At 43.4% G+C, this 14,435-nt stretch overlaps 1 long non-coding RNA gene across 5 annotated transcripts in view; it reads right to left on the reverse strand.

The window, feature by feature from the left end:
* LOC137626051 (uncharacterized) overlaps window positions 1-14,435 on the reverse strand; it is a 116,047-nt gene that overhangs the window by 47,493 nt on the left and 54,119 nt on the right. The window contains exon 1 of one of the 5 annotated variants that reach the window (XR_011040961.1): window positions 1,162-1,260. The exons of 3 other annotated variants lie outside the window; for them this stretch is intronic. This is a non-coding gene — a long non-coding RNA (uncharacterized lncRNA). Of the gene's footprint in view, window positions 1-1,161; window positions 1,261-14,435 lie in introns of those variants that run through there. One more of the 5 variants, XR_011040966.1, reaches the window with a different exon arrangement.

Raw genomic sequence — 14,435 nt, forward strand, 5'->3', positions numbered from 1 at the left:
TAAAACCTTTGACACACCAAGAGGTAAAAGGTTGGAGTTGGACAGCAAGACGAGAGATAAGCAGGAACGGGGGGGGGGGGGGGGGTTATGTGGAAGAAAACGCAAGCTTAGGTAGGGCCCGAAGGAGCAAGGCTAAGAGTAACGACTCTCTGGGTCTGAGTAATGTCTACAACTCCCAGTGCGAGGTGCACTGACGGCAGACACCTGTACGTGGTTCTGGCAGGATTCTGTATCAGTATATGCAAGTGATCGAAGATATATAAATCAAATTAAAAGGCTTCAGAAAATTAGGAACAGTCGGGTCACAAAGGATTCATTTACTATTCTTCTCAATCATTGCCGATCGGAAGTGAAACTACCTACTACGGATATAAGTTTGTGACTAACAGTCATAAATAACTGAATTGTAAAAAATTATTCTAAAGAGTTTTATATGACACAATAAACCGACTTGAATATATGAAGATGTAAATTACCGGAACGTCAAAAAGCAGCATGGTGGACTAGTTTGCATTAATTTTCGAATTCGCACTGAAACGTAAATGCCAAAAATAAGCATAAAGACTCGCCAAATAAAAAAAAAAATATGTATAAATTACACGAACTTTAAAAGCTCATGAAATTAGTTTAGGATAATTTCTAATTCCCCGCGAGACACTTCGAAAATTGGGCCAAAACATGCATAGACACACGGTAAAACATGCAAAAATAGATCTCAAATATGATAAATATGTATAAGGTTGGTTACATTATAACTTTTCATTAGGGTTTCCATACCACACACACCAATCTCGCCTTTAGATTAATTCAAAGTTATAAAACGATTTTAAAAATTAATTCAGCCGAATTCCTTTATAAAAAATAAATAAAGTCTGTTGGATTCCTTTAGAAAAATAAAGGATAAATAAAAAAAAAAAATTTAGATGTTAACATATTCTAACGATAATAAAGTAACATATTAAGAGATAAATCAATAATAAGATCGCATACCAAGATCACGCCATAAATAAGGTCGGATACCAAAACAGCACCCATCAAATTCCAAACAACAACCAAGTATATAACGAGTAAAAAGAACAATGCAGATTAACTATAACAATAAATGATCTTAAACATATAATTAGCTCAAATCCATCACGATTGGATACTCACAATCCTTACCAATGAATTCTTGGGGATATGAAGTCCTTAATTTCCCGTTAATGAGCAACGAATATTTCAACCGGTGGTCCCGAGTCCCAAGACGTTACTGACTTCCATAAGTTCTGGAAGTCCACGACGTCGTATTTGTACGAGTTTTTATAACAAATAAATTAGGTCTTTATGCTTGAAAATTTTAGATACCATCTGGGTGAGTAATTAGCGGGATAATTCTAGTGCTATTAATATAAAAACTAGGTTTGTATAGTATTTCTTATATCTAAATCAACGTGAAATACCCATAAAATTGCGAAACTTTCAAGTACCTACTTAACAAAATTTCGAACTTGAACAATATGGTAACCATTCTTTTGACATTCGAATTAAAATGCAATTCTAATACTCCTATGTAAGTTTAATAATTTACAAAGGCCAAAAATGTTTTGCAACTATATAAAAATAAAAATTCAAGGGTATAATAAAAATGCAATCAATTATGGCTCGAGTCTGAAATGTCTTGTTTTCGTTACGTGACTGTCATCGTTATATCCAAGGTTAAAAAGATGGCATGGAATCTAAATTCCACCCTACTAACGATATTGGGTCATATAAAAAGCATTATTAGGTCGGTAATTATATAATTATAACATGATATAAATATCTTCATTTATAATATTACGGAATAAGAGAGATTAGTTCATCAAACTTTCAACTAGGCTCCAGAAGGCACTAGAAGAGTTGAAAGTTCCAGGACTACATGGCTGAGGACTATGGAACGTGAAGTGAGAAAGTATTAATCTTAAAGCTTAAGATAGAGACGACTGGCGAAATCTAACCGAGACCCTTTGCGTCAATTGGCGTGGGAGGAGATGATGATGATGATGATGAAAATATTACGAGAGGAAAGGTCATCTTTTCATTAAAAGGTTTATTCTACCACCACGATTTAGAAATAAAAGTTATTCAACATTATCAAAAGGAAATTAACCGAACTAAAATTTAAACTTACTCAATTTATTCGCGAATGAGAATACGCTCCACGGTTGATACTCGTAAAATCATAATAGGATGAAGTGTTTTGCACGATGGAGGAAAGAATGTGTTGCTAAATTATTCAAGGTAGCTGATGGGTTTCTGACACCATTTTCCAAGCCTCGTCTACTGGAAGGGGGAGGGGGATTAAATTGCTGATCTCTTGAGCCCTCTTATAAAATTTAATCTAAATTTTCTCATTAGAAAGCATTTAATCAGAACGTTCAGAGATATATTACAATCTGAATATTAAATTTCTTGAAACGATAAACCGAGCTCGATTTGTGCACGTTTGTTGACGTTCTCCTGATCTCCATCTTTCTTCGTCACCCAATTTGGACATTGGAACTTTTGATCTGATATCACTGTATACCCATTATAATTTTCAATTCATTCCACTTACAATATGTGATTTTGCCCGTGTTTTTCATCGGAAAAATAAACGCTTAGTAACAATTTCTCTTCCGTCAGTTTAAGAGAACACGGTGTTTCTTCAGGTTCTCCAAAACTGAACCATGGGGACAAATGGTCGTTCTATAGTTATTGCACAACATAGTGAAATCTTTATCTGGGAAAAAAAGTAATTGAAAATATCATAGCTACAGCAATGATTTTACTGAACAGCGCGATGTCAGTAATATTAACGTCATGGATTAACACCCCATTTTAATATCATACGAACTTTATATCAAATCATACAAAAATGTAAACAAGCTAGGTAGTAAGTTACCATTGTTTGATAATTATTTTAACAATCAAATGAATTGATTTTCATAAGTTTTGATCTTACATTAGAATGCTAAGCGATTCATATTATATGAAATGGAAGCAAATACGATTTATTCGACTTCTTGCTTCAACACATTCGTTTGTTAGAATGTTAATGAAAAGACAGCTATTTCCAAATAGGAATACTACGAATTTCTAAACAGTTTCAATGGAAATTAATTATTATAAATGAAAATCAGATATTGATTATATACCATTTCATAGAACTGACATTTGAACAAATATTCATAAAAAAATAAGGACTAAAATATTTACAGGAAAAAGTATTTCGATAAATATAAATATAAAGAATTATCAACAAAATATTTAAATGCAAAAGTATTTGGACAAATATAAATAACGGATTTATTAACCAAATATTTACATGAAAAACTCCCACCAAACTGACTGTATCAATAAAAAATATACAGATTAGTATCCAATAAACTTAAAGTTATTGAAATGAATGATTATTACTTTGAACCTTATTCGAAGAACGATAAGAAGACGAAAGTGTTATTATTGTGGTATTGTAAAAGCATAAAATGTTTTTGTGTCCTATTGGTAACGTCCTTGCCTATTGATCGCCAGACTAAAGTTTGAGTCCCTCTCAAACTCGTAAGCTCCTTTGGTCGCTGCAACCTCACCGACCGTGTGAGTTAAGGATGGGGGTTTGGGGGAGGTTATAGGTCTACCTGCTGAGTCATCAGCATCCATTGCCTGGCCTTCTCTGGTCCTAGCTTGGATGGAGAGGGGCTTGGGCGCTGATATGTATATATGGTTAGCCTCTAGGGCATTTTCCTGCTTGATAGGGCAATGTCCCTTGCTTCTGCCATTCATGAGCGACCTTTAAACCTTGGAGAGGCCAGGTCTGCTGTAACAGGGGATATATGGTCTACAGGGTTTAAACTTGAGTATGTGTCTATTACCTTAGATGTTGTTGCTTTTTACCTTAGATTACCTTAAAACTGTTCTAATATCCTTAAATTTGAAGCTAGTTACAAAAACGAAATTACCCTACAAATATCATTACCTTGATATCATGCAAATTACCTCAAACTAAGGTAATTACCTTGAAAGTTTAAACCCTGGTGGTCTGGTGCAGTCAGAGGATTGAGGTCTTTAGAAGGAAATCGCTGGTTGCTAGATATTTCATGAATGTGTAGATCCCGCTATCATCATACTGTAAGCGACAGCTTAAATTATCTGTTCCTCATTAATGATTAAATAAATAACTAGATGGCCACTCAGTAGAGCGCAGGCCTCCTCCACGGCGGATTATTTCTCAACCTTATGTTCGACCGTGACCTTGACCTTCCAAAATTTAATCATTTCCAGCTTTTTACTTCACAGTTAAGCCCTGGAAGTTTCATTACTCTACGATTAAAATTGGGGCCAGGAATGTGTTTACAAACAAACACGCACACAAACAGGAGGTAAAACATTACCTCCTTCCAATTAAGTTGGCGGAGGTAAGTACGTCTATTTTTTGGATAAGTTTATCTATTCTTCTTGTAATTAGTAATAAAATAATTTAAAAAAAAAGCAATACTAATAAATTATTCATTGGCGAAATTAAAATATTTCCAGTATAACAGATGGTCTTAAAATCCACTTTAGCTTAACAAGCTAATAATGATAAATATATACATAAATAAAATTAATGCCCGTTTCTGAGGCCTTATGTTTCCTAAAATCACCGTTTAATCAATTTTACACAAACATATTCGCTTACCTTACACTAATTATATATTTTTGGGCTCAAGCCATGGCGTCCTGATGGAGGTTCCTGTTTGGTAGCTTCCTTGGGTATAAGACTACTAAGATATTCCCAGAGAATTTAACCACAGGTTATCACAGAATTCTAACTTCTGGAGCGAGTATCTCAAAGGTTTCCCTTTAAGACATCGTAATACAACAGGGGACACGCATGTCTGGTCGTGCCACATAGCTATCTCCACCCCGAACAGAGTTAACGCTTCGGTGTGTAAGGGCTGAGAATAGCTGGGAGCCGTTCCACAGCTAATCTCACTCGTGGCTACTACTGATACTCGAGACGTAAACAAACGGACGCCATTGCTCTAATGACGTCACGAGCGTCTTTATCCTTTGTTTAGTAGCTGCCCTACTGAGACGGATTTTCCCTTGTGTGAACTTTATCGTTTTGCATCTTCGCTATGTCGTTACCTTCAGCCTCGCCTTCTTCTGGAAAGTTGAGTACAAGGTTCCAGTATTGTTTAATTAAGCTCTGGCCGTAAAGTAAATATTATTTTGCGAAATAATTGATGTTTTGTGGCAGAGCTGTGCCTCTACCGGACCCGCCATTTTATGGCGTCGTTGTTGTTTTGCATGTCTTATTTAGTTAGCCACAACAACGCTTCCGGCTTTATATACTAATCGAATACATTAGTTTATTTAGTCTTCATAGCTAGGAACTTTTATTTCGTGTTTAGACGCTTTTTATCGGTCATCGATTGACCTCATACCAGTCGGCTACTATAGCCCCCAGGCCAGGAGCCTATATACAAGTGTTCATGCATGATTTATCAGTGATCCTAGACTAAGTTATGAAGATAGTGGCATTATTATTTTACAATACTTTTGACTAGTGATGCAAATGTTTTCGCCTTCAGGGACCATATAGGGGATAGGCTAGTCAGTGATTCTTACTAGCCTAACCTAACCTTAGGACCCCTATATGCTTCCTTCATCCCCTGCCTTGGCATTCCCTCTAATTAGCCTTGATCCCTTTTCTGAGTAAAGGGATTCATTGTCTAATAGAGTATTATATCGCCTCTCAGTCCTCCCTAAAGGAATGAACCCCCTTTAGGATTGCGTCTGAGAGTGAGGTTAGGCTAGCCTACCTCTATGGCTAGGATAGTCTGCGACTTTCCTGCGATAGCGATACGTCTTCTTCCTTGCCTAGTTCAGGACTTTTAGCCCTGATCTAGGTCGGGTTAGGAAGGTTTCTCTGTTCCATGCTGAAACTGTACTCTTGCACCGTTTTAGCCGATCAGCCTAATCTTAGGTTAGGGAGTGTCCTCCCTTCCCTTTGTGGCCGCTCTGGTACAGAAACCCTTCCTGGGAAGACCCCTCTCTTCTCCCTCCCCACCTATCTCTTGTATAGCCTAGCCTATGCTTAGGTTAGTTTATACTCATCTGTCCCCTGTCCTACAACTCCTCCTTAGGGTGGATGAGTAGGGCTACCCGAGCTTCCTTGTGCAGTCCGCTCTGGTACATATACCTTCATAGTGTCCTATAAGGTTAGTTCCTAGTGTAGCTCTGCATAAGGGAGTCTCCCCCCCCCCCCATCTTGGGTGTTCCCTAGTCCTCCCTTGGGCTACCTGCTCCCGGTCCCTAGTGACCCCTGCATATGGATGATAGAGCCTGTCTCTATCATGGGTACACCCCCTCAGGGAGGGGGAGGGATGTCTGGAACCCTGAAGGTACTTCCTGCATCCTTCCCCCCCTCCCCCTGTCTCTCTATCTATCTGGGTGCCGGTCTCTTGCCGCCTCTTATGCCGGCAATACCTGCCTCTTGGTGACTTCCCTAACCTTGCCGCCAGCCCCCCGTGTTCCGAGGGACTGCCGGCTGCCGCCGGCTACTACCGGCGGCTCTCCTACTCCTATCTAATCGTCCGCTTGCCGGTCGATCTCCGGAGTGCCGGCATATACTGCCGGCAACCCGATACTACCTGTACCATCCTTACCCCAGTCACCAATCCGGCATCCTCCGGCTGCCGGAGCCGCCGCTCCCTGCCGGCGTGCCGCCGTTGTGCCGGCGGCCGCCATCCTGGTATCTAACTGACTTTTGAAAATTGTCTGTTCTAATGCCAGAATCTATGCTGGAGCGAGCTCCGGCGTGCCGGCGGCTTGCCGGATACCCCGGAGGCGTCAAGAATACTTGCACCCCCTCTCTGTAGCTATCATAAGACTAAGATAGCCCTACCTGGCAAATAGATAAGCTGCTTTGCTTCTAAGATCAGTACCTAGTACTGCTCTATTAGTGATCATGCTGTCTCCTTGCATTCTTCTATTTCCAGCATGCTATGTGCATCTTAGCACGGCTGGTTGCCAGAAGCAGTTACCCTTAATGAGACCTTCTGGCTCTTATCTGGGAACCGAATGAATTCGATCCCAACCTTGTCCTTGGCTTTCCATGGAGTTCCAATATAATGGGAATCCTAGGAAACTATATCCAATGATCTCGGTCATTTGGATTATCCCAGGACCAAGCCTATGGTAACCAGCCGGGCGAGATGCATGGAGCGTGTTCTCCTTTACTGTTTCACTCTCTATGCATCACACCTTATATAAGTTAAAATTAATGATTAATATTAACTTAATTTAAGAGCCATTCCTATGACTCCCCCATACTCATTTTCTCTTTCTTCCACAGGAGGAGCAGATGAAGTGCGATTTCGCATACTGTGCCGTGAAACGCTCCCAGTTTTACGGACATACGGCGTGCAGGACTCACGCCCCTTGCTCAGACAAGAGAGGGGATTGGAAGTTCTGGAATCCACTGGATTGTACGGTCTGCCAGGCCTACCTAGTTGAGGCCTTCCATAACCCTCCCTCAGCGGAGGTTAGAGACATTGCTCGTGAGAAACTGCGCAAGTGGGTGCGTGGTTTTCAGAGGAATGCCACTGGACCGTACCTGGCCACCGAAGAACTGAGGTCCCTGCTGTTCCCTAAGGCCTCCCCTGATTCAGTGGTTCCAAAGGAAGCAATCCCCACTGTCCAAATTACGGTGGAACCTGATGTGGTCATGGCTCAGTCCATGCACGAGTGTCGCCTAGATTCCGAAGAGGATGAACAGATCTCTGACGTCTCGGAAGACACGGAGAAGACGCTTATGGCTCAAGGAGCCGAAGAGGACGAAGACAAGGTGGAATACACCGAGTCGGAGATTGGAGCTACTCCCTCGTCCATCCCTCCGCCTACTCCTACACCGACGGATGTGTCCATTCCGTCTACCTCCTCGACCCCGGATCCTTCTTCCTCTACACAAGAACTGATCCGACTGATTAGAGCTGTCATGGACGACAGACTGAAGGAGAACCAGGAGTCCATCAGGTCTATGATTGGATCCAGAGAACCGAAGAAGATCTCGGTTAAGGATCTCCCAGCTTGCTCTCATGCCAACCCGTGGAGGTATGCAGAGCATATGGTTATTGCGACCGGCAGGATCTTTGTTAGTGACAAAATCGGCACGGTCCCGTTGGAAGATGTGGAATTCTTCCCAAGCTTCGAGGCCTACCCGGACTGTTACGTCCGGCTTCGTTCTGAACCTGCCTCGAAGGAGGAGACCGAACCTAAGGAAGAGATAGTGTTCGATCTCGCAAAGGCCCAGGCTATGCTAGCCTCCGCATTTAAGAGCAGGGGCTTTACCTGCTCTAAGCTTCCTGCCTTGAGCAAGAAGCATCCTACTTATGTCGCTCCCGACACTGCGATTCTTCCATTTTTGGAAAAGGCCTTGGCTGCATGCCTTAAGGCGGCGGAAGAAGGGAAACCCTGCCCTGCACTGGAGGAGTGCAGACCCTTCTCCATCGTAACGCCCCCTGACACTAGACAATGGAAAGATGTCCAACATACTTTCGTTGTGGGTAGGCTTGATCCTGACGTTGCCGGACGTCAGTTTAATGAAGACCTCCCTAAGCTCAATGATCACCTCCTTCGCCGGGAACAAGACACGAAGGAGAGGCTTGCAGCGTCTCTTTCTCATCAAGTCCAACTTGAAGTTATGGCCTGTGACACAGCAGTACCCGATCACTACATGGTACTGGCCAAATCCCACTTACTGACGGTAATGAAGGACTTGTACCATTTCATAAAGGCTCGTAGAGCCTGTCGTGAATTCGTGTTTGTCGGTGCCACCGTGAAACACGAACCCCGGAGGCTGATTTCCTCCAACATCTGGGGAAAGCACCTGTTTCCTTCGGACCTTGTCAAGGAAATAACGGACAGAGCCGCCACGGAGAATAGGAACCTTCTCCACAAGTGGGGCATGTCCAGGAAAAGGAAAACCTCTCAGGACGATGGACCTCAGCCTAAGAGGAAACCTCAGAAACCGAAACCCCAGCAACGTCAACAAAGACGTCAGTTTCCGGGACCCGCTACCTCCCAAGTGGTTGCCCAACCACAACAGACCTTTCAATTGGTCCCCCAACCGGTGTTGTCACAGTCACCGGTCTTCACCCCTGCCTTTGAACAGCCATCCACTACCTTTCATGCCAGAGGTAGAGGCTCGTCCAGGGGTGCAAGCAGAGACGCCTCTCGTCGTCCCTCCAGAGGTAGAGGAGGAAAGGGAGCTAGCGGCCGAGGCAACAAGTCCTCGGGACACCAGAAGCAATGAAGTGCTTCCGGTGGGAGGAAGACTCCGCCAATTCCAGGATCGTTGGACCTTCGATCCTTGGGCACACAGCATCATCAAGAACGGTCTAGGCTGGAGTTGGGTGCAACCACCCCCAATCTTCCAGCGGTTCTTCCAACAATCGACCCCCATTCTGGAAGAATATGTTCTAGACCTCTTGAACAAGAAGGTGATAAGGAAGGTAAAGTCCACCAGGTTCCAAGGGAGACTGTTTTGCGTTCCCAAGAAGGACTCAGACAAGCTCAGAGTCATTCTGGACTTATCCCCCCTCAACAAGTTCATAGAGAACAACAAATTCAAGATGCTGACGCTTCAACAAATAAGGACCCTTCTGCCTCAAGGTTCCTACACGGTCTCTATAGACCTGGCGGATGCCTATTGGCACATTCCAATGAACCATCACGCTTCCTCCTACCTAGGATTTCGACTCCAAAGGAAAAGCTACGCCTTCCGGGCCATGCCATTCGGCCTCAATGTGGCCCCTCGGATCTTCACAAAGCTGGCGGATGCCATAGTACAACAGCTCCGCCTAAGAAACGTCCAGGTGATGGCCTACCTCGACGACTGGCTAGTCTGGGCTCCATCGCCCGAAGAGTGTACAAAGTCTTGCGACGAAGTTACCCAGTACCTAGAACACCTGGGATTCAAGATCAACGAGAAGAAATCTCGCCTCTCTCCAGCTCAGAAGTTTCAGTGGCTGGGAATCCACTGGAATCTTCAGTCACACCGCCTTTCCATCCCCCAGAAGAAAAGGAAGGAAATAGCAGGGTCTGTCAAGCGACTACTGAAATCCAAACGCATTTCAAGACGACAGCAGGAACGAGTTCTAGGCTCTCTACAATTCGCCTCAGTGACAAACCCAGTGCTTCGTGCACAGCTAAAGGATGCCGCGGGAGTCTGGAGACGATCGGCATCCATCGCTCGAAGAGACCTCAAGAGACGGCTTCCAAACAGACTTCGACGCCTCCTAAAGCCGTGGTCGGAAGCAATGGCCCTGAAAAGGTCCATTCCTCTCCAACACCCTCCTCCATCACTCAACATCCACACGGATGCCTCACTGGAGGGCTGGGGAGGTCACTCCCACCTGAAACAAGCTCAAGGGACCTGGTCTCCACTATTCAAGACGTTCCACATAAACATCTTGGAGGCCATGGCGGTCCTTCTTACTCTGAAGAAGCTATCCCCGCCGCCCTCGATCCACATCCGTCTAACCCTAGACAACTCGGTGGTAGTTCGTTGTCTCAATCGCCAGGGCTCAAGATCGCCCCAGATAAATCAGGTGCTTCTCCCAATCTTCCGTCTGGCGGAGAAGAAGAAGTGGCACCTGTCTGCAGTTCACCTACAAGGATTCCGCAACGTGACAGCGGATGCTCTATCTCGGACAAACCCGATAGAGTCGGAATGGTCTCTAGACGCAAGATCATTCTCCTTCATCTCTCATCAAGTCCCAGAACTTCAGATAGATCTCTTTGCAACGAGCGACAACAATCAACTTCCTCTGTACGTAGCCCCGTACGAGGACCCCAAAGCAGAAGCGGTGGACGCCATGTCACTGGACTGGAACAGATGGTCGAAGATATACCTGTTCCCTCCCACCAACCTTCTGTTGAAAGTCCTCTCCAAACTGAGAACCTTCAAAGGGACAGCGGCCCTAGTGGCTCCCAAGTGGCCCCGGAGCAACTGGTACCCCCTGGTCCTGGAGCTGCAGCCCAAGCTGATCCCTCTCCCGGGCCCAGTTCTCTCTCAACAAGTACAGAAGTCGACTGTCTTCGCTTCATCATCGAAAATCAAGGACCTTCATCTCATGATTTTCTCTCCCTTGCCGCAAAGAAGAGGTTTGGGATCTCGAAGAAAAGTCTAGACTTCCTAGAGGAATACAAGACCGAATCCACGAGACGGCAATATGAATCATCCTGGAGGAAATGGGTCTCCTTTGTTAAAGCAAAAAATCCTAAAGAAATCACCATTGATTTCTGTATGTCCTTCTTCATTCACCTTCATGGACAAGGATTAGCAGCCAATACGATTTCAACCTGCAAATCGGCTTTGACTAGACCAATTCTATATGCTTTCCAAATTGATCTGTCCAACGACATCTTTAACAAACTGCCGAAAGCATGTGCTCGCCTACGCCCAGCACCCCCTCCGAAACCGATCTCCTGGTCACTAGACAAGGTGCTCCATTTCGCCTCCAACTTGGACAACGATTCATGCCCCCTCAAGGATCTGACTCAGAAAGTTATATTTTTATTTGCTCTCGCCTCGGGAGCTCGAGTCAGCGAAATAGTGGCATTATCAAGAGAAGAGGGACACATCCTGTTTGCTGATTCAGGAGAAGTGACCCTCTCCCCTGATCCGACGTTTCTCGCCAAAAATGAATTACCCACCAAAAGATGGGGCCCTTGGAGAATATGCCCCCTGAAGGAGGATGTCTCTCTATGTCCAGTAGAGAGCCTCAAGGTCTATCTTCGCAGAACTTCAAACTTTGGTGGAGGCCAACTCTTCAAAGGAGAAACATCGGGCAGCGACCTGTCACTGAAACAATTAAGAGCGAAAATCACCTACTTCATTCGCAGAGCGGATCCGAACAGTACACCCGCTGGTCATGATCCTAGAAAAGTGGCATCTTCTCTGAACTTCTTTCAGAGCATGGACTTTGAGAGCCTTAAAAACTTTACGGGCTGGAAGTCCTCGCGAGTTTTCTTTAAACATTATGCGAAACAAGTGCACGAAATCAAACATTTTGTGGTAGCCGCAGGTAGTGTTATGAAACCTGCACCTAACTCTGCGTAGAACAGTGAGTTATTTGGGACTCTAACTCTTCGGGTGCCTATGTTGACCCTCGAGTGATTCATAGTGATGTCTAAAAACACTTAGTGCTTTTATAACTGTTCTTATCCCAGGTGAAATGTCATAGTGTTACACAAGTGCCGCATGCCTTGAGCATGATGTGTTATTTAAAGACTTGCGTTCCTCGAGAACGAGTACCTACTAATCCTGAAATTCCCTTTCAGATTCAAGAGCAAGCCTTTATTTCTATGTACATTATTATTACTGTAAATGAACTTTACTTTTGCTGTAAATTATTTAATTTCTGCATTGTGAAATAAAATTTCTATTTTATTACTTATGCGTCTCTTTCAGCTCCTACTTACTATGAAATACATACTGTCATAGTTTTATTTATTCCTCCTTTCTTATGGTCATGAAGAATTTAAGATGTCTATCCTTAAATTATATTCACCTTGTCTCAGTAAGGTTCCTACTCGAATACTTACTTCTGATAATCAGGAGATGAATCCTACACACAGTGCCCAACCACCACTGACCTACTCAGAATGTTCCTATACAAATATCAAACATTCTGCTTCATCTCTAAGCGCTTAAAAAGCTCTTCTGTCAAGATGAATAGTCCTTCAATACCACTTTGACGTCGGCATAGCCCATGGGAACTTCCTACCAATGGGGGGCAGGATACTTCGTTCCTATGGTTCTTATCTAAGATTACTTTGCTATTTTGTCAATGCCTAGGCACTTAACTCTGGGGGGAAAATCTACCACGATACATTGATTCTCTGGTACTCTTCCATCAGGACGCCATGGCTTGAGCCCAAAAAACGGATTTTGAGCGAAGCGAAAAATCTATTTTTGGGTGAGATAGCCATGGCGTCCTGATGGACCCTCCCTACTACTTCGTCAGTTTGTTCCCACCCTACACAATTGTATCATGGTGATGGGCAGCAACTGGCGCCAGGATAAAGACGCTCGTGACGTCATTAGAGCAATGGCGTCCGTTTGTTTACGTCTCGAGTATCAGTAGTAGCCACGAGTGAGATTAGCTGTGGAACGGCTCCCAGCTATTCTCAGCCCTTACACACCGAAGCGTTAACTCTGTTCGGGGTGGAGATAGCTATGTGGCACGACCAGACATGCGTGTCCCCTGTTGTATTACGATGTCTTAAAGGGAAACCTTTGAGATACTCGCTCCAGAAGTTAGAATTCTGTGATAACCTGTGGTTAAATTCTCTGGGAATATCTTAGTAGTCTTATACCCAAGGAAGCTACCAAACAGGAACCTCCATCAGGACGCCATGGCTATCTCACCCAAAAATAGATTTTTCGCTTCGCTCAAAATCCGTTTTATAACTTTAACACTACTAACTTAAAACTCTTTTGTCTTTGGTTATATTTTTGTCTAGGGCCTTACTTTTTGCATTTAAGCCAGTTAATTCTAAACTGTAAAATACTCTAGAAGGATCAATTCCTCAAGTGGGGTAAACCGGTACCCGTATTGTTCAAAACGTTATATCGGAACATCTATTAATGTTGCTGATGTGGAGGGTGTTATTAGACTTAAATTGAAGTTGTTCAGTTACTGGCATGGCCGACTGACCAACTATAATCAGACCCATTACGAAAATCTTTAAAATATTCTCTCCTCACTATATAAGCTTTGTTGCTCATCTTATATCCCATAAATCAGGTTGGGTTGGGCTGGGTTAGGTTAGGTTAGGTTTGAATTTTATGCACCTACAGATTCAATAATTAAAATGACCTAACTTAACCCAAAAAAAAAGTATTGGGGTTATATTGAAAATTAATGGTGGGGCAATAACAGGAAAGTACCTATATCCCATAAATCAGGTCCTATTATTCAACACACAAAAAAAAAAAAGCAGCAGCAGCTCCGACTAAAGTTAGTTGGACATTTAACATGAACACTGCAAAGAAAACAGCAAATAACAGGGTCTCCATTTCATTATTATACCAAATAAACAGTATTTCATGTATGTCTCTCTGATTGGTATATTAAGGTGTGTGGTTAAACCAGAACAATTGTATTTGAAAATTATTCAACAGTACTTATAGCAAAAGCAACTTAATGCCATAGTGCATCCAAAGTAAAACCTTTGACACACCAAGAGGTAAAAGAACGAAGTTGGACAGCAAGACGGGAGAAAAGCAGGGACGGGGTGGGGGACATAAGCTTAGGTAGGGCTCGAAGGAGCGCTTCTAACTTGAGTAATGACTCACTGGGTCCTGAGTAATGCCTACAACTCCCAGTGCGAGGGGCACTGACGGCAGAAACCTGTACAGGATTCTGTATCAGTATATGCAA

This window comes from Palaemon carinicauda, chromosome 33 (assembly GCF_036898095.1).
Source record: "Palaemon carinicauda isolate YSFRI2023 chromosome 33, ASM3689809v2, whole genome shotgun sequence".
Taxonomy (NCBI): domain Eukaryota; kingdom Metazoa; phylum Arthropoda; class Malacostraca; order Decapoda; family Palaemonidae; genus Palaemon; species Palaemon carinicauda.